At 36.9% G+C, this 25542-nt stretch overlaps 1 long non-coding RNA gene across 1 annotated transcript in view; it reads left to right on the top strand.

The window, feature by feature from the left end:
• Nucleotides 1–25542, top strand: part of LOC122794783 — a 94543-nt gene that overhangs the window by 14792 nt on the left and 54209 nt on the right. Inside the window, exon 2 of the long non-coding RNA XR_006363697.1 lies at nt 23338–23445. This is a non-coding gene — a long non-coding RNA (uncharacterized LOC122794783). The remainder of the gene's footprint in view (nt 1–23337; nt 23446–25542) is intronic.

Here is a 25542-nt window from a genome sequence, read left to right as displayed (position 1 = left end):
AGCTGACAGCATCTGTGTTGCATGCTTGTAGATCCGAAAGGAAAATGTAATAGTAAATACATATTAACTGAAGAAGTTTGTCTCAGTGTATTTATTGTACTTAGTACAATACAGTAATAAGACTAGTTGGTCACAATAAATAGTGAAACATACTGTGGTATGCATGCATGTAAATGCAAGTAACAGCAATAAACCAACAGAAGGCATATATAATTCTTCAATGGCGAGCCATAGTTGACGGACTGAATAGTTTCTTATTGTGACAACTACAACTTCTTTTTCATTTTATTCAGTTAGTACATCCAGTTGCAGTGCAAATGTTTGCCTCCTTCTTATGCACAGTATCCGGTAGCAGAACAGTGCATCTCTGCAAGTTCCACAGGTCCTGTACATTTACACAGCTAAATCTGCCAGCTGTGTTTGACCACCTTTTGGGAGAATCAACAAAGAACTTTCCACGCTTTCTCGATGGAAGACTTGGCCACCTTCCACAGAGAAACTGGTAATTTTCTTTTTGTTTCTCATTCTACAGCATGGATGCCATAAACAAAAGAACTGTAAAGTGTAAGACTACCTTTCAGGTAGACAGTAATAATAGTCCAGCACATGTATTGTCAGGATTTAAATATTGGTATAAACATAACTGTAGCACATGTAGTACTTTACTAGGTAAAGTTAATGTCACTGCTTTATGTAATTACATTACATTTGACTGGTATCTTAAACAGCAACATTATTGGTATGACAGTAAACATTTATTGTGCAAGTCATATGAAACTGCTTTCTGTGTGCAATGTCATAAAAGTAATAGTAAACAACCAGATGCATTATGTCCTGTCACCACATGTAAAATGTTAATTTCAGAGTTACAGTATCAGTCAAGTCAGTTATTTACAAAATCTTCTGTACATCTTACGAGACAAAGGGGGCATAAAACCACTGCACATTACAAAACAGATAAAAACAGAGATGAGGTTCATGGTGAACTGACAAAAACATTTAATAAACTTCTAAGACATGATCAGAGTGAGTTCAAAAAGTTCAGAAAACATATGCAAACACATTTTCAAAAGTGCATAAGAGCTTTAAAGTCAGCAAAACAGAATACTGACAAGTATAATCTGGTTAGTAAAGAGTTAAAGCAACAGCAGTTAACTACGCTGATAGAAAATAATTTACGGCGTACTATTCTACCTTTAGAAAATGGTTAAGCATACACAGCACAAACTTTCATTCAATTAAAGCAAGGAACTTAAATGGTAATTTTAAAACCATTTCATATAACAAAACAGTTCTAGGGCATAGAAATCAAATGAAGTAGTTAAAAGTAGAAAAGACTGACATGCGTGTATTGTCTTTTCATCTAAAGTGCAGAAAAAGGCAAATGACAGCAAATGTAAATCATGTAAATATATTTGTTTTAAGCATGTGTTAGTTAAGCCAATATCTCTTTTGTTTCTTACAATATTTTGTAATTGTATGATAGCATAAAAAATAGCACAGACTCCAGCAAAAACAGTATTCAAAAACAGTTTTATACATAGTTAGGCAAGTTAATGTTTATTATAACTGCATTCTAATATTAAGTTGCAAGTATATTAACAAATGACTGAAGGTATGAGTAAGTGCTAAAGGAGTTATGGGGTAAGCGTCTGGAATGCGCAAAAAGAAAAAAAGTATGTGAGCTCAAATCTTTCCAGGCTGGAATACATAGTTACAAGGAATGCTGCATAACATAAAATGTTACTGGTACTGAAATTTATAAGGTCAAGGAAACAAGACTGGTCACCAGGCCAAACGGCTTACGTTTTTCTAAAACATTATTGTTAAGTATTCACGTACAGCATTAAGCAAAAAGCACAAAAGTCTACAAAAATCCTGTTTGGTAATTGCAATAAGACATCACAATTGTGCATACATGTCATTAATCTGTTTGCAAGTAAACACAAGTACAGTCAGTACATGGGCTATAGTATGCATTTAAATTATGCAGGTCTCTTTACAAAACAGAGGGTATGAATAGCTAGTAGTAACGGTAAACATCTTTTCAAAATGGGTAAAAGCAATTCCTACTACAACTTTGATAGTATAGGCAACAGCAAAAGCTTCATAAAAATATTTTCTGTTTTTGAAAATGGCCAAAAAAATAAGCTAATGTGTAAGACTAAAGTATCACAGTCTAGGTAACAGCCAAAGGACAAGCATACATTCAATTTTCACAGCATAAAGCAAATAAACAATATTGCAACAAAATGGTGTATACTACAGGGGGAAGGACATACTTTCAATTTTACACTAACTGTGTAAACAGTACTGCAAAAGGGACTATGTAATTAGCAGGCTTCAGTTTAATGCTAAGTTTGTAAACTGGACTGAGTGTACATTACAGCTATGTATGTACAAATGCAAAAATAATCTATACAAACGAGTGTATTCTGTACAGTATATAGTAAATGGTTTATCTATGTAAATAGAGTAACAAGTCAAAGCTTGACATTTGTGATATATGTGTATTTTTTTTCAAAAAACAAGACTGCGATGCCTTTGCAATAAAATCTTCAAGCATTGTCAATATATTACTGTATAGGACATCACTGTATAAAGTCATATTCAGCAATTGCAAAATATAGCTCATAACTGGTAATGCTTGTTATCATTGTGTTGACATTATAAAACTGTGTTAACTTGCTGTATCAAAAAAAAAAATCTAAAGGTTTTGTTTCCCAATGTGTTTCTAGTTAATAGCAATATAACTTGACTAAAAAGTACATATTAATATAGACAGTTTTGGATTTAAAATAAAACAGAGGAAATTTATACAGTGATCGACAGGTTTATAAATGGGGAAATGTATGTGCACATCTATTTGCTAGTTAGATGCAAATACACATCTCTCCTGTTTGGTATCTACTTCTCTGAAGTACAGGCTAACACAGAAGGTCTTTGGCTAACAAAGTTTGCAGATGACTGCAAACTAGGAGCCATAATCAAAACTCCTAACAATGTGGACATCCTACAAAAGGGCATCACTGAGACAGATGCCTAATGTCAAAGCCATGGCCTCAAGCCCAATGCCAAAAAGTACATTGTCATCCCTTTTGGTAAAAACTCTGGACCCATGAACTACCACATAGGCGATAGTCTACTTAACACCAAAAGTGTGATAAGAGACCTTGGGACACAGGTGGGCAGTAGTCTCTCCTTTGATAATCACATTGCCACAGTAGTCAGGAAATTCTTCTACGTGGCACACCTCATCACAAAAGGTTTCTCATCCAGGAAAAAAGAGGTCATTGTTCCCCTCTACTCATCACTTATTAGACCCATTATAGAGTACAACGCCCCTTTTGGTATGTACCTCACAAGACATCTACAACAACTGGAAAGGCCGCAGAAATACCTCAGAAAGAGGATTACTGGCCTTAAACAGATGCCCTATACAGACCGTCTCAAAAAATTCCAGCTTTACTCTGTCGCATATCGCCTACTCAGAGGCGATCTCTGCCTAACATACAAAGCTATGTCAAACCTAGAGCTGTTGGACATGCTCCACTTAAAGAAATCCCAATCCCTCTAAGCTACATGCTCTAGGGACCTAAATCTTGTCACCACAATAAACAGAACATGCTGGAGGGATAGATTCCTGTCCCAGAGACTTCCCATACTCTGGAACAAACTACCTACCTATCTATATCGAACAAAGCTCCTCATTAGCACTCTTCAAGAAAAATCTTGATGATTGGATGGGAGATAAGGAAATCACCCTAGGGATCACTTCTGTGGCTCTGCTTGATGGGGCACAGGAAAATAATTTTCTTGGGTGGCAAAAGCCAGGGTACCGTTTGGCTAGGCTTATATAGGCTCTAGGGCCAATAGCCTAGTACCTACCTATGAATCTATGAACCTATATGTAGAAATAACATAGTTAAATACATGTATTTCTGTTTGCTAGCATACATACATTCTGGTAAAGCTTGAGACAAGCTGAGTGTTCAATGTCTGGAACATGCTTCAAGGACTATAGATAAAAATGCAGCTGCGAGACAAGGCAAGCAGCATTCAGCACAGACATCTGCATTTCATATGCATCATTCTGAACATCAAAACAGAAGGAATTACAATATTTCACAAATAAAACTTAGGAAAATGCTACACAAAAATAGAACATAAGACAATTTCAGTTGTAAAAAGCATACAGCATGTACCTTTGGTAGGATAACATTTAACACAAATATAACAGCATGATATAAAAGTAGAGAAACATTTCATTAAACAGCTCTATCTCTATTAGATGCGGTACATTACCTCAAAAATGTAACAGTTCTGACAAGGAAAGACATCATGCAAAAATGTCACAGTGTGTAGACAATAACACAAAAATAAAAATAAACTCAACAGGGGAAAAAAGGGTATGATTTCTCCCAATACTCTGTTTATTTGTATAAACAACACAGTAATACAAGAAAAAGGATCATGGGTTGAAATGCTTACCATTTTGGGTAACAGGCCAGTACTTCATACAAATCAAATGGTAAAAATACCATCTACTTGTACTATGACAGGACAACAATACCAAAAAACAATATTATATTACATTTCCAAGTTTTAAAGATACCAAACGCAGATTTAAAAGGGCTTGGTATGAAAACTAGTAGAACAAGATATCTCACAGATTGTACATTTACAAGCACAATGGAGTAAGTCATTACAAGTATCTTTGATAGACAGATTACAATTTAGTACTAATGTATCTAAATTTGTAAATTAAACAAAATTTTGTGTAAATGGACAATATTGCCTTCAAATTTCAAAATGTTTGTTAAAGTGGCACCACAGTTTATATGTGTGGTTTCAAATAACCCAGTGCTAATAGCAAAAGACAAAAACAGAAGCTGACACTGCCCATAACTGGTGGGACATATTCAAAGGATGGTCATCATCTGGGACCAACTTGTTAAATTGGTTAATACATTCTCTGTTGATAGTTTTAGGGGTCATAATAATAATGACAGCGTGGAATTGTTTTATATACTACAGGTTACAAAGAGTTGCAATAACGCAACAAGTTTTGATTGTAAATATGAGCAAAGTGGTAAATGCTATAAATGATAATGCTAATGAAACAAATGCAGTCTTTTCTTTAACTGAAGTTTATTCCATTCCTCCAAAAAAAAAAATAAAATAAGGGGGACCTGAAAGAATAATAGTATTCACTGTCTTTTCAAAACTGTTGCTAGCATGATTATTATCTTAAAAAGCTGCAAGAATGATATGAATATAAAGGGTTAATTTAGGAATAGTATAAAATGCTGAAAAATAGGAAGTAGAAAGTGTGCTGGCATAGCTTAATTAGATATTGTCATCCATCTAAAGGAGTATGTTATTGAAAAACAAAGTCTGTAAAAATAACTGCAAGATGGCAGCTGGAAGGACATCAACACAGTAAAGAGATGTAGCATCAAGCAAGATAAAGTTGGAACATCAAGTTTCAGATAGTGCTGGAACACCACATTTCAGGTAACTGAGTTTCCCTGGACCACCGAACCTGAAAAAGAATCAAGGACAAATCATAAATTAGAAGAACAAAGAAAAGTGTTCTACAAAGGAAGATTGTAATACATCAGACTGAAAAAAATGTTAGACTTTTGGTATAAATATGAATGTGTATAAACAAGCTTTGGGAATTTGCCATAGAGAGCTGACAGCATCTGTGTTGCATGCTTGTAGATCCGAAAGGAAAATGTAAAAGTAAATGCATATTAACTGAAGCAGTTTGTTTCAGTGTATTTATTGTACTTAATACAATACAGTAATAAGACTAGTTGGTCACAATAAATAGTTAAATATACTGTAGTATGCATGCATGTAAATGCAAGTAACAGCAAGAAACCAACAGAAGACGTGTATTTTATTTTATTTTACATTTGTTGACCGGGCTAGTCCAGCTGGATATATGTCCATTTTCAGTGAAGGCCCGGGGAGAAAAGCTCCACAAATTACAACAACATAAAAGGTCAAGACAAAGACAATAACAGTATAATTTGGTACATAAGTTTTAACAATTATAGTACAAGCCTAAGATTATATATTTTATATTTCAGTAGGAAAAAGGAAAGATTTATCTAAGAATAGATGAATAAGACTAATACATTTGTATCAGAAATGGTGTAGTGCAAATCTTTATAACATATTACAAAATTAGATACACCTAGTAATTTATGATAAGAGATACTAAGGTCTCACAAAAACCTAAGAAAGAAAAACACTAGAGATCAATAGATAGAGTATAGAAGAACAGCAAACAAGGATGGATTTCTAGTGTTATTTAACACATAGGTTGTGATACTATATGAAGGTGTTTGATCATTCCACAGTATATACTTATTTACATGAGAAAAATCCTAAGGAAGGTTAAGCTCACTAAAAATTAGTGAGACAACACAAGATCATGATCATGGGATGCTAGGAATTGTGGGAGTCTAGTTAATAGTTAGGTACTTAGTCTGGGTTAACACAGGGGCATAGCCAGTGTGATTTGAGGTAGGGTTTAAGCTTGCTTTTAAATAAGCTGACAGAGGATATTGAGGTTAGCTGGCTTGGGAGGATGTTCCAGGCTTTACCTACTGTATTGGAGAACAAGGTGTCACCAGCTAAGTTGTTGGATTTTGATATTTGTACAAGTAGGTTATTAGCTGAGCGTAAGGTCTTGAGGTTATTATAGGGGATGACTAGGGATGTAAGTATGGGTGTATTTTGAGGTAAATACAGGATCTTATGGGCTACTATTAATTGATTGAAAAGTATTACATTTGGCAGCTCTAACCATCCTAACTGATTCAGATTGATACAGTGATGAGTTCTATAGGAGGACCCAGCTGCAAATCTGGCAATATTGTTGTAGGAGGATGTAAGTTTACTCAGATTACTTCTACATATTTTGGTATAGATAGGGGAGGCATAGAGCAAGGTAGAGATGAGGTGGGTACGAGCAATAGTAACCCTGGCTGGAGGTGTAAGAAAGGGTTTTATTCTATAGAGGGAACCTAGTTTCTTGTTTACTATTTTTATGGTGTTATTAATGTGAGGTTCAAAGGACAAGTTGTTATCTTTTAGTACCCTGAGTAGTTTGGTGGTTGGTTCAGGAGATATTATAGTTCCATCATTTGAAGAAATAGTAAAGTTAAGTGGGGAGGTTCTGCGGGTGGGGGTAAATAGTAGCATTTTTGTTTTTTTGGGGTTAAGGATAAGACGTCTTTGTAGGAGCCAGTTTTCAACTGTACTAAAGGTCATTTGGGTTAGTGACTGAAGTTCTGATTGAGAAGCAGCAGCGCATATGAATGTGGAGTCGTCAGCATATTGGATACAGTCAGCTTGAGGAATTACAGAATGAAGGTCATTTGTAAAGATGGAGAAGAGTAATGGGCCTAATATAAATCCTTGCGGGACCCCTAGAGTGACTGGGATGTGGGAAGATAAAGTATTTTCCCATAGTACAGCTTGTTGCCTGTTATGTAGGTATGATTGGAACCACTGTATAGTATGGTTGTCCAATGACAGGTTTTTGAGTGTGTCTATAAGGAGGTGGTGATTCACCATGTCAAATGCTTTGGACAGGTCAATAAAAACAGCTGAGGATAGAGTATCAATATTACGATTACTGTTAATATGGTTAGTGAAGGATAAGAGAGCAGAGGTGGTGCTATGAAATGGTCTAAAGCCATGTTGACAGGGTGCTAATAAATTGTGATCGAGTAGGTAGGTTAACAGTTGTATGTGTATACATTTCTCCATTATTTTTGCCAAAGGAGATAGAAGAGTTATAGGCCTATAACTGGACAACTCTTTGGAGTTACCGCCCTTATGCAGGGGAATTATGTGAGAGACTTTCCAGATTAGGGGAATAGATCCTTCAGAAATAGTTCTGTTAATGAGGATTGATATGGAGTAGGTTATGACTTAAGCAGCTTTTTGCAGGTATTCTGCAGGTAATTTATCAGCAGAGAGTAGTGGGTTTAAGTTTCTGTATGAGGTTACAGATAAGTGAAGTGGGCACTGGCTGAAAATGAAATTGATGAGAATTATTGGTAAAGGTTGTGGCAGAGCCTGGGATGCTAGGGGATAGCTGGTTGGCTAGGGATTGTATGGTTTCAGTGAAAAAAGTATTAAATGAGTCAGCTATTTGGATGGGATTGTTGTGATCAGAGCCAGAGGGAGAGGGAGTACTTGAGCATCCAGGGTGTAGGAGGTTATTGATACCTCTCCAGAATTTTTGGGGATTATTTTGGTTGGTTTGTTGTAGTTGGTAGTAGTAGTTTCTTTTATCGGCTAATATGGCTTTTTTTGTTTCATTTCTTAGCTGTCTGAATTGCAGGTGGTCTGAGGAGCTTTTTGTTGAGCGCCATTTGGCCCATTGTTTATTTCTTTGGAGGATTTTTGGTTTGGTCGTTTTGGTGAGCCATGGTGCCGGTTTGGTTCTAATTCTAACTTTGCGTAATGGGGCATGGCTGTCTAAAATGGTTAGAAATTTAGAGTTAAAGTATTTCACGTATATATAATTTTTAGTCCAATGCAGCTCCAAGTAATGGCCAGTTAAAAAACTCCAGCGCAAATATGAACAGGCTAAAAAAACTTTTTTATTCAGGTGACAAGACAAAATAAAATAAAATATATTAAAACATGAACCACTTAGCGCTTTCACCTGGAAACAAATCAGGCATCATCAGAGTGGTAAACTATTGTTAACCAACCAACTGTTATAAATAAATTCAAAAAATCCCGTCCTTTGTAACCAACCTATCAAAAGAAAGTTCTGACCAGATGTTGTTAATAATGTCAAAGCCTTTTTAAAAAAACAGCGTATTCTTAAAACACTCATACAAATTTCAAATAATAAATTTAAATAAAAAATATATGTATAAATATATAAAATTAAATATGTTAAATAACAAAATCAAGTACATTGAATATTAGTTGTCAAATGTTAAGTAAACTCTCCAAAATGAACAACCATACGTAAAAAAGTTGTTTGTATGTCTAATTTATATAAAAAGAGATCTGTATTTTAGAATACTTGCCATAGAAATGTACTCATTGATCCCTGGGGGTCTAGATGCATTTAATCTCAATTGCCACATAGTCTCCCTCATCTCTAATAAGATCTTAAAATCACCACTTCTGTCATTGTCAGGAATCCTATCAATAATAAAAAATAAAAACTTCTTAAAATTAACACAGGTCAAACTGTGTAAATAAAGGGAGTTGGTCGTCTTTTTGTTCTTAATGTCCCTAACATGTTCAAGGATTCTTAACCTCAATTTTCTGATGGTCTTCCCAACGTAAAAACTGGGACAACTTAAACAGGTAGCAATGTAAATAACCCTCTTAGTGTTGCAATTACAATGGCCAGGGCATTTTATAGTTCTGTAAAAATTCATAACTGTCACATATGGGCCATTGTTGATGAACTTGCATACACTGCAAGAACCACATTTATTCATAGTGGAACATTTATATGGCCCATTGTTGGAGTTGTCTCTTTCAAACAACTCCTTCAAATTCGGCCCCCTACTGTATGTAGTAAGAGGTGTGTTCCCTATAATCTGTGTGGTTTCCTTATCCATCGTATATTGCCAAGTTTCTCTCAAAATATTGACAATTGTGTCAGAGTGGCCATTAAAAGACAATATTATGGCTCTCTTGTGTTTCTCGTGGACAAGGGAAGAAATATCATTGCTCAGGTCATAATTAACTTGGGTAGGCCTCCTTGTAATATCGGCCTAAATGTTAAGTGTCTTTTAACATCAACTTCCTCCTTAATTCTATCTAAAAGGTCTGAGGGGTAACTTCTTTGACTAAACATATCCATTAGGACTTTCGTTTCCATTACGTAGTGGTGATCGGTACTGATAAGTCTAGACAGTCTTACCATCTGACTCTTGAAAACGTTTCTTTTTTGAAACAATGGGTGACAACTCTGAAAGTGTAAAAAATTATTTGAGTAAGTTTTTTTACGAAAAATCTTTGACTCAATAATTAATTCACCTCGTTCTTCTTTGGTTTGCAATAGAATATCTAAATAGTTACAAGTGTGACCATGTACCTTAAATGTAAATCTCAAAAAATCCGTAGTGTTGTTAAGGTAATCAATGAAAGTGGGAATCATTTCTATTGGGCCCCTCCAAAAAATCAATATATCGTCCAAATATCTAAGGTATAGTTTCACATGTTGCATAAATGATGATGAAAAAACTCTGTCTGGTTCCCATTGTGCCAATACCAAATTGGCATAGATAGGTGCACATTTTGCTCCCATGGCAACTCCCGTGACTTGTTTGTAAAGTTCGCCTTCAAAAGCCAAAAAGTTGTTGGATAAAATAAGTTCCAGTCAACAATAAGTGATCTTTTGACAGAATGTAAACCACCTCTGTTTTCCAAACAAGATCGAAATAGATCAAGGCCTTCTAACTGAGGTATAACAGAAAAAAGATTAATAACGTCAATGGTGACCATAATGAGTGTCTCATCAAAATGTTGCTGTCTAATAACATCTAAGCAGTGCCATTAGTCACGCAAAATGTGTGGAAAAAAATTGACAATGTTTTTACAATAAAAATCAACATACGAGGCCATGGCTTCAGTCTTAGAGCCTTTGGCCGAAACAATTGGACGAAAAGGTGGATTGTTCTGGCTTTTATGGATTTTAGGTATGCCGAAAATTGTAGGCATCACCGGGTGATTTACCTGTAAGTAATGATGTTCATCTTGGTCTATAACCCCGTCCATAAGCCATTCATACAAAATCCAATCAATTTTGGAGTATGCCATATGCATCTCATTACGTGATACCCTGTGGTAAGTATTAGCATCATTCAATAAAATGGTCATTCTGTTAGAATAATCAATCGCAGACATAATAACCACACCCCCACCCTTGTCTGGTTTCATGACTCTAAAATGGTTCGAAGTAGTCAATTGCCTTAAACAAAACTTTTCACCAATGGTCATGTTATCCAGAAAGTGATCATTCAGTTTGCTCAACCTTCTAATCTGAGCTTCACACATAGAATCAAATGTGTGTATACAAGGCTGAGTCGGGGGGATAAAAGTGCTTTTTCTTTTTGGCCCTAATGTTTGTTCATACAACAAGTTGTGATTTTTAAAAAAATACATTTGTAAATTCAACTGTCTAGTGTACAACCTAAGATTGACCAAAAGTCTCGCTGTATCGTTCCTGAAACTTGGTACAAAGGTGAAACCTTTTCCAAACAAGGACAGATGGTTAATCAGTCAATTCCAAATCGGTAAAATTATAAAGACATTCATTATTAATTTTCACCATGTTACAAATCAAATCGTCTGAACTGGAACATGGTCCAATAGAATCAATGTTACAAATTAAAGAATTGTCTAGAAAATGTCCAGAAATACAGTTTGTCAAATCCTGTCTAATAGCAGTATCCATTAAACTTTCCCCAAAGCATGGTGATGCAACTAAGGTCTGTAGTTGGAGTGGGACCACCTCCTCCTGTTGTTGTAGAATGCTTGCGGTTGACCCCTCCATGATGGTTTCCCTCTGGGGAACTGATTGCATTCGCGAATACATTCTGAATGCCTCAATGGGGGAGGATCTAAAAAAAACCCACTGTCATTAAAAATATCAGTGTCAGTCACATAGTCATCAGTGATATGCCCATTGGTCTCTTGGTTCTGAACAGGAGAGTTACCAGTCTGGACAAGTGCAGGTGAAACTAACCCCCCCCCCCCGTCACCAGGGGTTTTAAAACTGTGTACTCTTTTGAATTCTTTAAAATGGGAGTAAACCTTATGAGTGGCATAATCTTCACTGTCCCTATTAAGCTTTAGGGATTTAATATCTAAACCATTACTCACAAAGTTATCAACTCTGTGCAACACATTGTCGTAGTTTTGTTTATTAATTTCGAACAAAAGATCCTTGGTAATGTTATTATTCATTTCACCCAACTCTTTCTTGAAAGACTCTAGCATTTTATTGTTGTTAGAAATAATAATTTTCATCAGTTCCAAACCCATCCGATCAAAAAAATCAAGCAAAACTTTAAAACCTTCGGTCCCAGCTAAAAAAACATTTGGTAATTTAAACATTCTCAACTTGTTTTAGCTCTATGGACCTTGCCAAAAAAACATTATCCATTTGTAATGATTTGAATTTTTTAAGTTTGACTTCAAAGTTCGATAATTGTGTTTTAAAAGTACCTGGTCCAGAAGCACGCCTCGCTCGAACTTGCCAGTCCGTAACCAAAGGATTTAGAAAGGCTTCCAGCCCATCATTAGTAGCATTCCAGTTGTTAAACAAAGGGTTAGAACCGTTAGAAGGTCCGCTGGTACCCGAATTAATAAAAGCCATGTTTGCCATATGCGTAGATACTCCATGTTCACTAGAAGCAGACGGGGTATGTAAAGTGTATAACTCTGCTTGGGAATCCATTAGCGTCACTTGAAAATCCGTTAACAGTGGTTCCTGCGCAGGAATCTCCGGTGGAGAGACCTTAACATCCATACCCTTCTCACGGAAAAGATTAATTAACTGGTTGGTTATCTGAACATATTGAAGCATTAACTGTTCCATATTGCCGATGCGATAACAAGCCAGAACCAGTAAGCCACCGACAGAAAACAGAAAAAAAATCAACAGCAAACCAATAAATAGTCCAATGCAGCTCCAAGTAATGGCCAGTTAAAAAACTCCAGCGCAAATATGAGCAGGCTAAAAAAACTTTTTTATTCAGGTGACAAGACGAAATAAAATAAAATATATTAAAACATGAACCACTTAGCGCTTTCACCTGGAAACAAATCAGGCATCATCAGAGTGGTAAACTATTGTTAACCAACCAACTGTTATAAATAAATTCAAAAAATCCCACCCTTTGTAACCAACCTATCAATAGAAAGTTCTGACCAGATGTTGTTAATAATGTCAAAGCCTTTTTAAAAAACAGCGTATTCTTAAAACACTCATACAAATTTCAAATAATAAATTTAAATAAAAAATATATGTATAAATATATAAAATTAAATGTGTTAAATAACAAAATCAAGTACATTGAATATTAGTTGTCAAATGTTAAGTAAACTCCCCAAAATAAACAACTTTGTGCCTACCGAATGGTGCACTGCTATAGTAATTCCTCTCCACAAGGGAGGAGTGACTACAGACCCTGGGAACTATCGCCCCATTAGCCTGACAAGTCTGATATGCAAAGCATTGTCATGGACAATGCATTGTCATGGACCTAATAAACAAGGATATAGAGACTCTCCAAACTCTGGATCCCACACAGTTTGGTTTTGTAATGGGTATATCATGCCTGCTCAACCTGGTCGACTTCTTTGAGTCAGTCACCAGAGCTGTGGATGAAGGCAAGGTAGTTCATACTGTCTACCTTGATCTGGCCAAGGCCTTTGATACCATTCCCCATTCAGGAATCATGGAATTACTGACTAAGCTAGGCATCAACCCCTATATTACTAGGTGGGTTGCAAACTGGCTCACAGATAGAACCCACAATGTGAAAGTAGCTGATTCCAAGTCAGACTGCTGACCAGTCACTAGTGGAGTCCCACAGGGTTTGGTCCTGGGTCCTCTCCTGTTTGGTATCTACTTCTCTGAAGTCCAGGCCAACACGAAGGGACTCTAGCTGACAAAATTTTCAGATGATTGAAAGTTGGGAGCTATTATTAACTCCCCAAGTGATGTTGACATCCTACAGAAAGGCCTCACTGAGACCAATGACTGGTGTCAGAACCATGGCTGTAAGCTCAATGCCAAAACATGTGTCATCTCCTTTGGGAAAAACCCAGTTTCCATGAATTACCACATCGATGGTAGTCCACTGAACACAGACAGAAGGCATTAAAAGAGATCTGAGAAAACAGTTTGACAGCAACCTCTCTTTTGACCACCACATTGCCACTGTGGTCAGAAAGTCCTTCTATGTGGCACATCTCATTACTAAAGGTTTTGGATCCAGGAAGAAAGAGGTCATTGTCTCCCTCTACTCTTCCCTCATTAATCCAGTCATCAAGTACAATGCCCCATTTGGCATGTACTTCACTAGACACCTGCAACAACTGGAGAGGCCGCAAAAGTACCTCACAAAGAGGATCCCAGGCCTTAAACATTTGTCCTACATGGACAGACTAAAAAAACTGCAACTATTCTCCGTCTTATATCGCCTACTTAGAGGCGATCTCTGCTTGACTTACAAAGCCATGTCTGACCCAGCTCTGTTAGAAATGCAACATCTAAATAAATCCCAATCCCTCCACACCACATGCTCCAGAGACCTCAAACTTATTACCACAATCTACAGAACATGATGGAGGGACAGGTTCATAACCTAGAGACTGCACATGCTATGGAATAGACTTCCCATACATGTCAAACAGAGCACCTCACTGGCCCTCTTCAAGAGAAATCTTCTTGAATAGGAATTAAGGTCTGGTGGCATGATGCCAGGGTAATCCTATGGGCTAGGCTTGTAAAGGCTCCGGGACCACTAGCCGTGTACATACCTATGAACCTACGATCAAGTCTCCTAGCTAAAGCTGTGTTTTTGAGACATGGCTGTCAAGGATTAATGTCAAGAGCAGAGTGAAGCAAAGCTTGAGAAGTAAATCTTGGCATCAGTTTCAAGAGCACATAAGTATTTAGTTATACTTGGAGAGACATGACCAAAATTCACCATAGAACATGCAGCTTTAGCTACTCCAATGTACTACTAGTTACAGGAAACAGAGAGTCTCAGAGGATAAAGTGTTTTACAGCTTTAAAAGCCATAAAACACCTAGTGCTGCCACATAGACAGAGGCCAGAAGCGATGTTTGTCTCTGACAAATGAACGGCTTTAAAATGTATTAAACACTTCAGTCTTCCTGTTTCTGTGTGACAGCCAGAAGTGTTTTACAACTGTCAGTGCTGTTTCAATTTGTTCTACAGTTCTCTGGAAGCCTTTGTTATGCCCTATGGCAAGACCTCACCTCTTGCTATTACCTTTCCAATCTCCCTCTTGCCATCAGCTGTTTTATGTTTTGCATTTAATAAAAACTCCTTATAAATGGTTCCATAATAAAAACATTGATTTGTTTCACCTATGTTAAGATCTGAGGTACAAACGTTTGGTAGAAATTTAGTACACAGTGGGGCAATGTGTTTCTTGTTTATTCTATTGTCTTATCATTATGAGACTCAGACATCTCAGGGAGGGCATTCTGGGATGGAAGACTGTCAACCCTTTTAGTATAAATGAACTTGGTGTGAAGTTTAATAAAACAGCAGTAACCTCTGTAGTTTTCTGTAAGCAGCAGAGTATGTAAAGAACATATGAGTACACTTACAGCCATGACATTTAAGTATACTTAAACCATTAAAGTAATGCTGTTACTGTGACCAATTTATGATCCAGTCTTACTAATGATGACATAACACTGGGGCAGGTGCAACTCTCCTCTATTCACATCCACATGAACTATGATTGAGTCATACTGGTACTTGTGGTTGAGTGCCCTGAGTGCCTGCATGATCTGGCAAATCCTGGCCTCTCACAGGCAACTGACCCTCTCTTTATCCATCCTGGTGTGTGGGGCTTCCATGTGTCTCACAATGGAGTCTCCTATGACCAAGGTGTTTGAATGAGTAGTGTTTCACCTTAGGGGCTTGCTTGTGGAGACACTTTGATGTTCATTTTTATGTGTAATGGTTGGCATTGACTTAGTTTTGTTTGCATGTGGTTGCTGGGAGCAGTATATGGAGCCCTCTGAGGTCTTGGTAAATTACTTGTAAGTACCTCCATATATGCGCGTTTATGTGTCGAGATATTATTTAGTGAGGGAAATGATGTGCATGTGCTGACAACCTATGTTTCATTTGATTTATCAGTATATGAGAGTTGTGTTTCACTTTTCATAATGTAGCTACATCTCTTACATACTGTGTTTGTTTGGTTCAGAATTAAGTGGTTGTCAGTATACGTGAGACAATTACTACATTACCTCAGGATGCTCAGGTCCACCAGGCTGGCCAAAGAGATAGCAGGAAAGTGCCTATACATGGTTTCAGGTTTTTTTTACTATGGGTTTAACCAGGGAGAAGAGTGGGGAAATTTAACTGGGACTGGGATGATAGTACAGGGACAAAGAATGGGTGCTGTACTCAGTTTGAACTGCTGCTATCCAACAAGGTGACGATGCACTGCCTGCAACTCAGATGCTCCTAGAGCAGTAGGAGGACTGGGGAAAGTTGAAGAAGACAGTTATTCTAATAGAAATTTTAACATGATAACTTTTGCATCTATACAGCACACTGCTCACTGCCGCTGCAGGGACAGCAGCTAGCTCGAACACTGAGCTTATACAGAATCAGAGAAAACAAGTTTTACAACACCAACTCCTGCAAACCAATCAGGAAAACACACAATAAGCTTTAAGCCAGCAGCCCCAACTCAGATATGTTTGCTACAGCATACTTCTGTCAGAAGGGTGGAGTCAGAAAAGCCTCTTAATGTAAAAATTCTGGTTTTAGGGCTCAAGTGCAGGGAAACCACACAATCTAGATACTAATGTAAAACTATCAGACATAATGTAATGGTTGTAGCAGACATTTAAATATAAACCTGATTTTATGCCACTTATGGATAGTCAGATAAGACTGGTCTTTGAACAAATTTTATGCAAGAAAATCTGCTTTTGTTATGCGAATGACTTACTGCTCATTACAACTGAGTGAAATGGAAGGCTCTTCAGGACATATGCTGAAATACTATAATCATTAAACTTGCTCAAAAGAAGGTAGCATAGTAGCTGTGACTTTAGAAAAGTGCCGCTCCATATGTCTGAGAAATATGAAAGTAAGCATAATTTATATGATGTTAGTCTTTAATTCTATAAATCATTTATAGCAGATCATAGGGGTGTTTTTAAAAAGCAGTGCTTCACTGGTCTTACTGACTTTCCTCACAAGACAGACATTTGTTTATCCCCTATCCCCTTTACCTTAGTTGGGGGCAAGTTTTCCCAATAAAAAATTACTTTCATTAGTTAACTTCTAGCAGAGTACTCGTTCATCTTAATTTATCTTGTTGTGATCAACAACAGACAGCCAATATGTCATCATGTCTTTTGCAGATGAAATATTGTCTTATTTTAACTGAGCATTTGTCTCAGCTTTTATATAATATATATATACTGTAGCCCATAATGGATACTTGAAAGTTGATGTAAGCCTCCCAGGACAGGTCAATGAAGTATGAACAGCAGTACTTGGAGAGACCGCAGAGGTTCCTGAACAGGAAAATCCAGGGTCTCAAACACCTATCCTATATAGATAGGCTAAAAGCCCTGTCCCTCTACTCAGTCTCTGCTCAGAGGTGACCTGTGTCTGGCATACAAGGCCATTTCAAACCCAGCCTTGATGGAGTTGCTGCATATCCATAAGACAAACTCCACTCATTCAAACTGCATGCAAGGCCTTAACCTGGTCTGTGACATTAATAGAACTTGTTGGTGGGATACATTTGTGTCCCAAAGACTCCCCCATCTGTGGAATAGACTCCCTCTCCATGTCAAGCAGAGTTCCTCTCTAGCCCTCTTTAAGAGGAACCTCGATGACTGGATGGGAAACAGAAAATATACCCCAACGATCCCACCTGTGTCCCTGTTGGACAGGGGAAACAAGTGCTGACTTTTAGGGAACATGGGCAAAATTCTTGGCTAGGCTTATAAGGGACTCCGCGCCAAAAGCCTAGTGTCATCCTATGAACCTATGAATTATCAGTCACAGATAACAGAACAGGGCAACCAAGGAACCAGGGGCAATTTCTCATTTTATCAAGGTAGTGTAAGGGATGGTGCAGGAAGCTACTTAGTAGTGCAGTCCCAAGGCACAGCAAAAAAAAAAAAAAAAAAAAAAAAAATATATATATATATATATATGTCTGTAAGAAGGTTTTAAAGGCACCATGATATAGGTAGTTTGAACATCATACACTTTCACAAACCAAAGGGAGACAGATAAAAAAACACAGCAACTTCAAATACATTCTGTGAAGGCAATGATTTTATAGCACTGCCAGTGTAAGTGAATGTGGGGGCAATGTACCTGAAATTATGCAGACCAGGTTGTGTCATGTGGTCATAATGCATACTGTAAGAGAAAATACAGACTGTAAAAATCATGTCAGTATAATAACCCATTAAAAAGTATAAAATGCAGTTAAACACCTGCAATGGTATACAGGAGTTTTTATTTATATATTTATTTATTTATTTCAATTTGATTACCGGGTAAGTGGGCTGGTCTGCTGACCCTTTTAAGCCACAGCATGGGTGCAGAGAAAATAAAAGACAATATAAGTTGAATATGAGACAAAAATGTGAAGCCAAACAAATAAGATTCCAGGAAAATATAAGAAATTAAGTAGAAAATGATGAACTATATATGATGTTTGCAAGAGTGGCACTAAAGTAGCCATTATAAATTAAACTACCCAAGGTGTACAGGAGTGTAAATATAAACATCATTTGGTAAAACTGTTTTGGTTGTTATAACCCATTCCTTAGCCAGTACAGTCACATGAACATGTCACTTCCTTAAGCAGGAATTCCTTTAAGGATTTTTTTTGATGTCTACCATTCGACAACTCATGAATTTACATGGTAGAAGATTTATAATAATTAGCAATACCTCATAAAAACTAACGTAATAAACTCTATTTTAATTTACATTAGAGTGTACTGCAATTCTCAACCATCCATTCTATACATTTAATCCAAGCAAATAAAATTTGCCAGCTTCTCTTGATAGACCAGTTGTTCTATGTCAGTTTATTAATTTTTATGATTAGCTGTGTCCAAATCAGTATTGTAGTAATGGACATGTTTGCGAAGCTTGAAACTTTTTTGAAATTATTCACATTAATTGATTCTTTAACTACTAGTGTTTTTCCGAAGGTAACCAACATGCTGGACATTACTTTTTTTAGATGTGAAAGTGAAATAAATTCAGCACTATTCAGGAAGAAGTCAGATATTAAATGTTTTTCTCTGTTCTCCCTGCTGTCTCTTCCCTAGCCTGCTCTTATTATTACCTCATGGGTAATTCATTTCTACTAGGGAGAATTATCCCACTGGAGAACAATTTTACGTTGCTCACAATGAAACATTATCAGCCTATTATACAGATTATAATGATGATGTTCTATTTCTTAGAGACTGATGAGGCTCCCATAAAAGTGCTATTTTGCAGGGAGCGAAATATGTTTTTCTAACGTATAATAAATTAGAAGAGGTGTGATGAATCCGGGATGAATTTGTTTTGTCTCAAAAAACATTTTGCACTACAAGAATACACATTGTGACAAGGCAGAGAAAATATATAGAAATCTTCAGTCTGTCCTTCTGTCTTATCTTGCCTTAACACTACTTTTGCAGGGTGTGTGTTACATCTTGTGCTGTTTGAGAATAAATCTGTCATTGTCTTCCAAATCACAGTAATAGCAGTGTGAGCTACACATAAGCCTTATAAAACCTTCAGCAGGTTAATTGAAATATTGTATTGAATCTACAGTGTGTGTTTTAGTGGCATGAAAACATTAAGAACTTATTTATTTTATTTTATTTATGTGACCTTTTTCCACATTATGTATAAAAAAATAGCATGATGTTTGTGACTGAATTATGCTGATAAATACAATTATAGATAAGATGTGCATTGTGTAACACATGTGAATCACAAACTGTAATTATTCTGCCCCAAAATTACAAGAACTGTGATTATTCCTAGGCCAGGAAGCTAAAAAATGTAAAAAGAATTAAATATTTCTGTAAGGCGGTAGTAACCAAAAGCAAGAACACAATCTCATTAGCAGGTAAATTTGAAACCCTGATTACTTGCATTTGTGGTTTATGCATTGGAAGGAAATAAGTCAAATAGCTAAATAAACAGAGTGGGAACTATCCTGTAACTTGTGGTATGCAGACCTGTGAGTCTGTTTCTGTGCTTCCATCTCTTTCTGTGAGGTCTTCTAGAAATTCAACCAGTAATTATTTTAGTTAAGAGATAGCTAATAGAAGGTTTGTTTCTCAACAGAAGTTTAGATTTTTTTTAAGTATTGGTTCAAAAATGAATATTTTTCATTAATGTGTACAACTTTATATGTCTCTATATATTTAACTTTTAACTATCCTGCTTAGCTCATTTTTTTTCTTAAGCAAAGTATTTCTATTCAGTTCAATGCCCAATGCTGACAAGATGCTACCAGTCACACTGAACTGGCCAGACTGATCTGGTACACACAACCATTTATGGTCATATCTATTTATCTTATTATCAAGAGTGGAACAGTAACTGGCAGTTCTCCACATAACTACTCTGGGATGGTAGCAGTTTCTAACCTTGGGACAGTGCAGAAGGCTGCAGTGCTGCAGAATATTACCAGTCTTCCTTGGAAATTAATTATGTCTGTGAAAGTAAGATTTCATTCTAAGTGCAGTTACTGTGGGCAGGTGAACAAGAAAAACAGTGAAACCCAGAGACAGTGATAAAAAATGGGCCTGGGAAGCTAGGCCAAAGGCTGTACTTGGAGGTGTTCAGTGTGAAGTCTGTTCTCAAATATGATTGGTGTAGGCCCACACCCAGGGGAAACACTGCACATTTCCTCTGTGCTCAAGAGGCCAAGCTCAGCTTACCGAGTAGCTTAGTGATTCATATTCATTATTTATTTATATTTATTGACGTCTGACTACCGACTGGGTAAAAGCCCATTTTCATTGGATGCCCAGGGAGAAAAGCTCCAAATTATTGCAAAACTTTTTAAGAATAGTAATTTTACAATATTCAAAATAAAACAAAAGCATATACATGTTTAAATAATTATAGTGGTGGTGCTGCGGTAGCATTGTCGCCTCACAGTAAGACGTTGTCCTGTTCAATTCTCAGCTAAAGCGTCTTCTGTGTGGAGACATGAGTGAATGGGCGTACCTTCGTTGAAGGTTGTGCGTCAGGGTTGGCAACTCGGTACGTAAAAATCTACTGCCAATCATTAGTGGACCGGAGTTCCACTGTGGCGACCCCTAACCGGGAAAAGCCGAAAGATACAACAACAAGACATAATATGAAAACATTGGTTAAGAATCTATACAGGGTATATGACAATAATTTAATATTTAGAGAAATTTTAGACAGTTTGTAAAGAAAATAAAGGTAAGTTAGTCTAATAGAAAAAGGAATTTCTATCTGAAGTGAGGGAAAACAGGCTTATGGTATGTTTAGAGAGAAAGTCAGGGAAGATAATCTGATAGCAGTAAGGGACTAAGTGAATAAGGCAGAGTAAGGAGGTATATGTAATGAAAAGGTTCTTGTCAAATTTAGGGATATAGTTTATCCTGGTTTTTGAGCAAGAACAGAGCCAGATTTTAGCTAGGAAGCCAAGAATGGTTTTGAAAGATGGGGTGGAGGGTATAGACATGATGGGTACAGGTAAGGAGTTCCAGGCCTTAGCAAACTTGTCTGAGTACAGACAGTGCCCAGCAGATTTGTTAGGTTTGTAGACAGACAGGAGTTTTTGGCCACTGGATTGCAATGACTGATTGGGGAGATAGTTGTGTAGAACGTTTTTTAGTGCTGGACAGGCAGATAGATGCTGGATAATTTTATAGTTAGTAAGAAGTTGTGTATATGTTAGTTGATGTGGCAGCTCTAACTGATTCAGGCATTTCAGTGCTATAAAGTGGTGGGTTCTGAAAGGGGTATGTTCTGCAAATTTAGCAACGTTGTTATACCATTGTTCAGGCTTTAATTTTTGTGAAGCATGGAGGTTAGTAAGGATGGGAGCACCATAAGGAAAAGTGGAAAGGACATAAGTAGTGGCAAGTGTGGTTTTAGTTGCACTTGTGACAAAGTTTTTAGCTCTGTTTTTGATGAGTTTTTCTTATGCAATTTTGTATATGCAGGTCAAATGTAATATTATCATCTATTATCACTCTTAATAGTTTGCTAAGAAAAATACCTTCAATGGTTGTATTATTAAGAGAGAGGACTTTAAATTTTGTTTTTTCATGAGAGAGGGATTTCGGGGAAAAAAGTAGTAATTTGGTCTTATTTGGGTTGAGCTTCCTGAGTATTTTTTTTTGGGAGGTGTACTGTGTTGTTAGATGTGTAAATGAGAGTGGAATCATCAGCATATTGTATTAGTGAGGCCTGTTGTGTAGATTTGTAGAGGGTGTTGGTGAAAATGATAAAGAGGAGGGGACCAATGATATTGCCTTGTGGTATACCGGTGTTAACTGGGAGCTAACGAGCAAGGGTGGAGTGCCATTTTACTGACTGATACCTATTGTATAGGTAGCTTTTGACACACAGAAGGGTGGACTGAGAGAGACCTACTGAGAACATTTGAAGTAGACGTTTGCTGTGACAAACTATGTCAATGGTTTTAGACAAGTCCAGAAATAAGGAAGAGACTAGTTTGTCATTATCTCTAGCTTTATTGACAGTATCTATATATATGCTAGAAGGGCAGTGCTAGTACTATGGGAAGGATGGAAACCATGTTGTGTAGTGAACAGGAATTTTTCCTGCAGGAGATATTCTAGCAACTGTTTCTGAATACATTGTTCAAGTACTTTGTTGAGGGGAGATAAGATTGCTGTAGGTCTAAAGTTATTAATGTATGTTGAATTTCCTCTTTTGTGCAGAGGGATAATGTGTGTCTTCTTCCAGAGAGAGGTCCCGTGGGATTTCTGGATTGACCTATTTATAAGGATTGAGACAGGATAGACAATGCTAGTACACACTTGGAAGGTCATCAGCTGAAGAAGAGCATGGTTTAAGTTTGTTTAAGAGTCATTATATATAAGATGTGGACATAGGTTTGAAGGTGAAAGTGTAAGTAGTGATATGTGGCTGTTGGGCTGGGTTGGGATTAGATGCTGAGGAACCGTTGGTTAAAGATGCGATACTATCTATAAAATAAGAATTGAACTGTATTGCAATTTCAAGTGCTGAGTTATCAGGAGGTGGGGTTGAGTTGAATTTTTGGCTGGGATATACAATTTCTTTAAAGAATGTCAACATGTTTTAGGATTCTGTTTAGTATTATACTGAAAGTAATTATCATATAGTTTTTTGTCTTCATTTATTTGCTTTTTTGTGTATAGTGGCTGCTCAATTTTTCATTATTGGTCAGTGAAGTTTCTAATATTCAAGAGATCACTGTTCCATACAGATATATGATGAAGGAACAAAATTGTGAGACAATGCTGTTTGAAATCACCTATGTTTAATGTTTTTTGATGTTTTAGGGATCATCATAACATGCTCTGTTTTGCTATCTCTGGTGTTTTTTACTGGCTTGGTGGTCTGGTACTGGAAGCAAAAGAAAAAGGAAAAGAATGACTTAATTATTACAGGTAAGTAATCAGCTGACCCGTTATCACCATAGATGTGAGTAGACCCACCAAACCTTGCAGTGTGCATTATTCATATGGATGTACTGATTACTAACACACTGATGCAGGAGATGTTTGTAAGTTAAGATGTACTCTGCACCTTTTACTTCATGAACATGGGTAAAGGAAACTGACATCCTTTCAGGAAAACAATGCATGAGGTTTCATGATAAGCACTGGATCACTGCATACCTCCAGTACTGATGTATGTGTGTGTGTGTGTGTGTGTGTGTGTGTGTGTACACATATATATATATATATATATATATATATATATATATATAAAACGAGAGACAGAGAGAGTATAATTGTGTGGGCAATGTTAAATAGCACGTTAGCACATCATGAGTGTGGCATCTGGTGAATTTATTACCTGGACTGATTAAGTTGTTCATAGGTTCATAGGTAGGTACTAGGCTATCAGCCCAAGGGCCTACATAAGCCTAGCCATCCAGGTTCCCTGGCTTACGCCACCCAAGAAAGTTATTTTCCTGTGTCACTGTCGAGCAGAGACGCAGAAGTGATCCCTGGGGTGTATTTCCTATTTCCCATCCACTCATCAAGATTTTTCTTGAAGAGTGCTAATGAAGAACTTTGCTTGACATAGATGGGTAGCCTGTTCCAGAGTATGGGAAGTCTCTGGGACAGGAATCTATCCCTTCAGCATGTCCTGTTTATTGTGGTGACAAGGTTTAGGTCCCTAGAGCATGTAGCTCAGAGGGATTGGGATTTCTTTAGGTGTAGCATGTCCAACAGCTCTGGGTTTGGCATAGCTTTATATGTTAGGTAGAGATCACCTCAGAGTAGGTGATATGCTACGGAGTAAAGCTGGAGTTTTTTGAAATGGTCAGTGTAGGGCATTTGTTTGAGGCCAGTAATCCTCTTTGTGAGGTACTTCTCTGGCCTTTCCAGCTGCTGCAGATGTTTTGTGAGGTACATTCCAAAAGGGGTGTTGTACTCTATTATGGGTCTAATGAGTATTGAGTAGAGGGGAACAATGACCTCTTTTTTCCTGGATGAGAACCCTTTCTGTCCAATGCTCTAACAGTAGTTTCAGCATGTGTTTTTTTACTGTTGGTTGAAGCCTCATAGACTTGCGTTTTGTGAGACCACTGTACATCATAGTTTTTTTTTTCATGTTTCCCACTGTTGTGCAATGATGGAGCTAATATATATAAACAAGGGGTTATTGGAGGTAAAGAAGGCTAGCTGCTACCTGCAAAAATATTTTTTGTTTCTATTGCATTTCATGATTAACAAAATGATAACACACAACACAAATTATCATAGGTAAAGTGAATACAGAAATAGTTCAAAATTGAAATTCATTGAACACAATCACATTTTAAGATTTTGCACATCGACAGAAACAGATCTAATATGAAAGCTCACTATAACTAGTTTTGAAAAACATGATAATTTCTATACTGAAGTAAAGGAAGCCACAGTAAAAGGAAACCAGGATCTACAGACACTGACACAGAGAAAAGCGGAAATGTCAAAACACAGTTCTGCAGACATTTTTAGTTTAAGGCTATGAAATTAAAATCTGAAAAAGTACATTCCATGCAAAGGTGTATAGGGCTGGGGATCAGGACTTTGGTTTGACAGAATGCTGGTGCTGTTTTTGAGTAGTTAATTATTCCTATTTTTCAAATGCTTATAATTCCTCAGTTCTGTTGAGTCTCTAACAATTTTAACATGAACTATTTCAGCAGATGCTATAACTGTATTCAGCCAGATATTTGCATAATAGATTACAGCATAACAAGAATTACAAGGTAAGTAAGTAAGTAATGAGACCATATATCCACCTTAATGAAGTAACTCCCACTTCTAGAAGGGCAAAGCAGGTCAGGCCCGGAATGAATTTGCAAATGCCCAACCAATCATTCAGGTTCATATTGAAGGATATTGCAATATTTACATCTAAGGGAAGTTTGGCAGTTCCTCAAGGGATTTTAGACCATTTATCTTTTCAACAAGGAACTTCTGGGGTGTTTATAGCTGAGTATCTGGATAGGCACATACTGAAGGGGGCATTGTAGTCTCTAACTG

The sequence above is a fragment of the Protopterus annectens genome, chromosome 2.part1 (genome assembly GCF_019279795.1).
Source record: "Protopterus annectens isolate FY-2018-M chromosome 2.part1, PAN1.0, whole genome shotgun sequence".
NCBI classification, from domain to species: domain Eukaryota; kingdom Metazoa; phylum Chordata; order Ceratodontiformes; family Protopteridae; genus Protopterus; species Protopterus annectens.
This window is presented reverse-complemented; position numbering and strand designations above follow the sequence as displayed.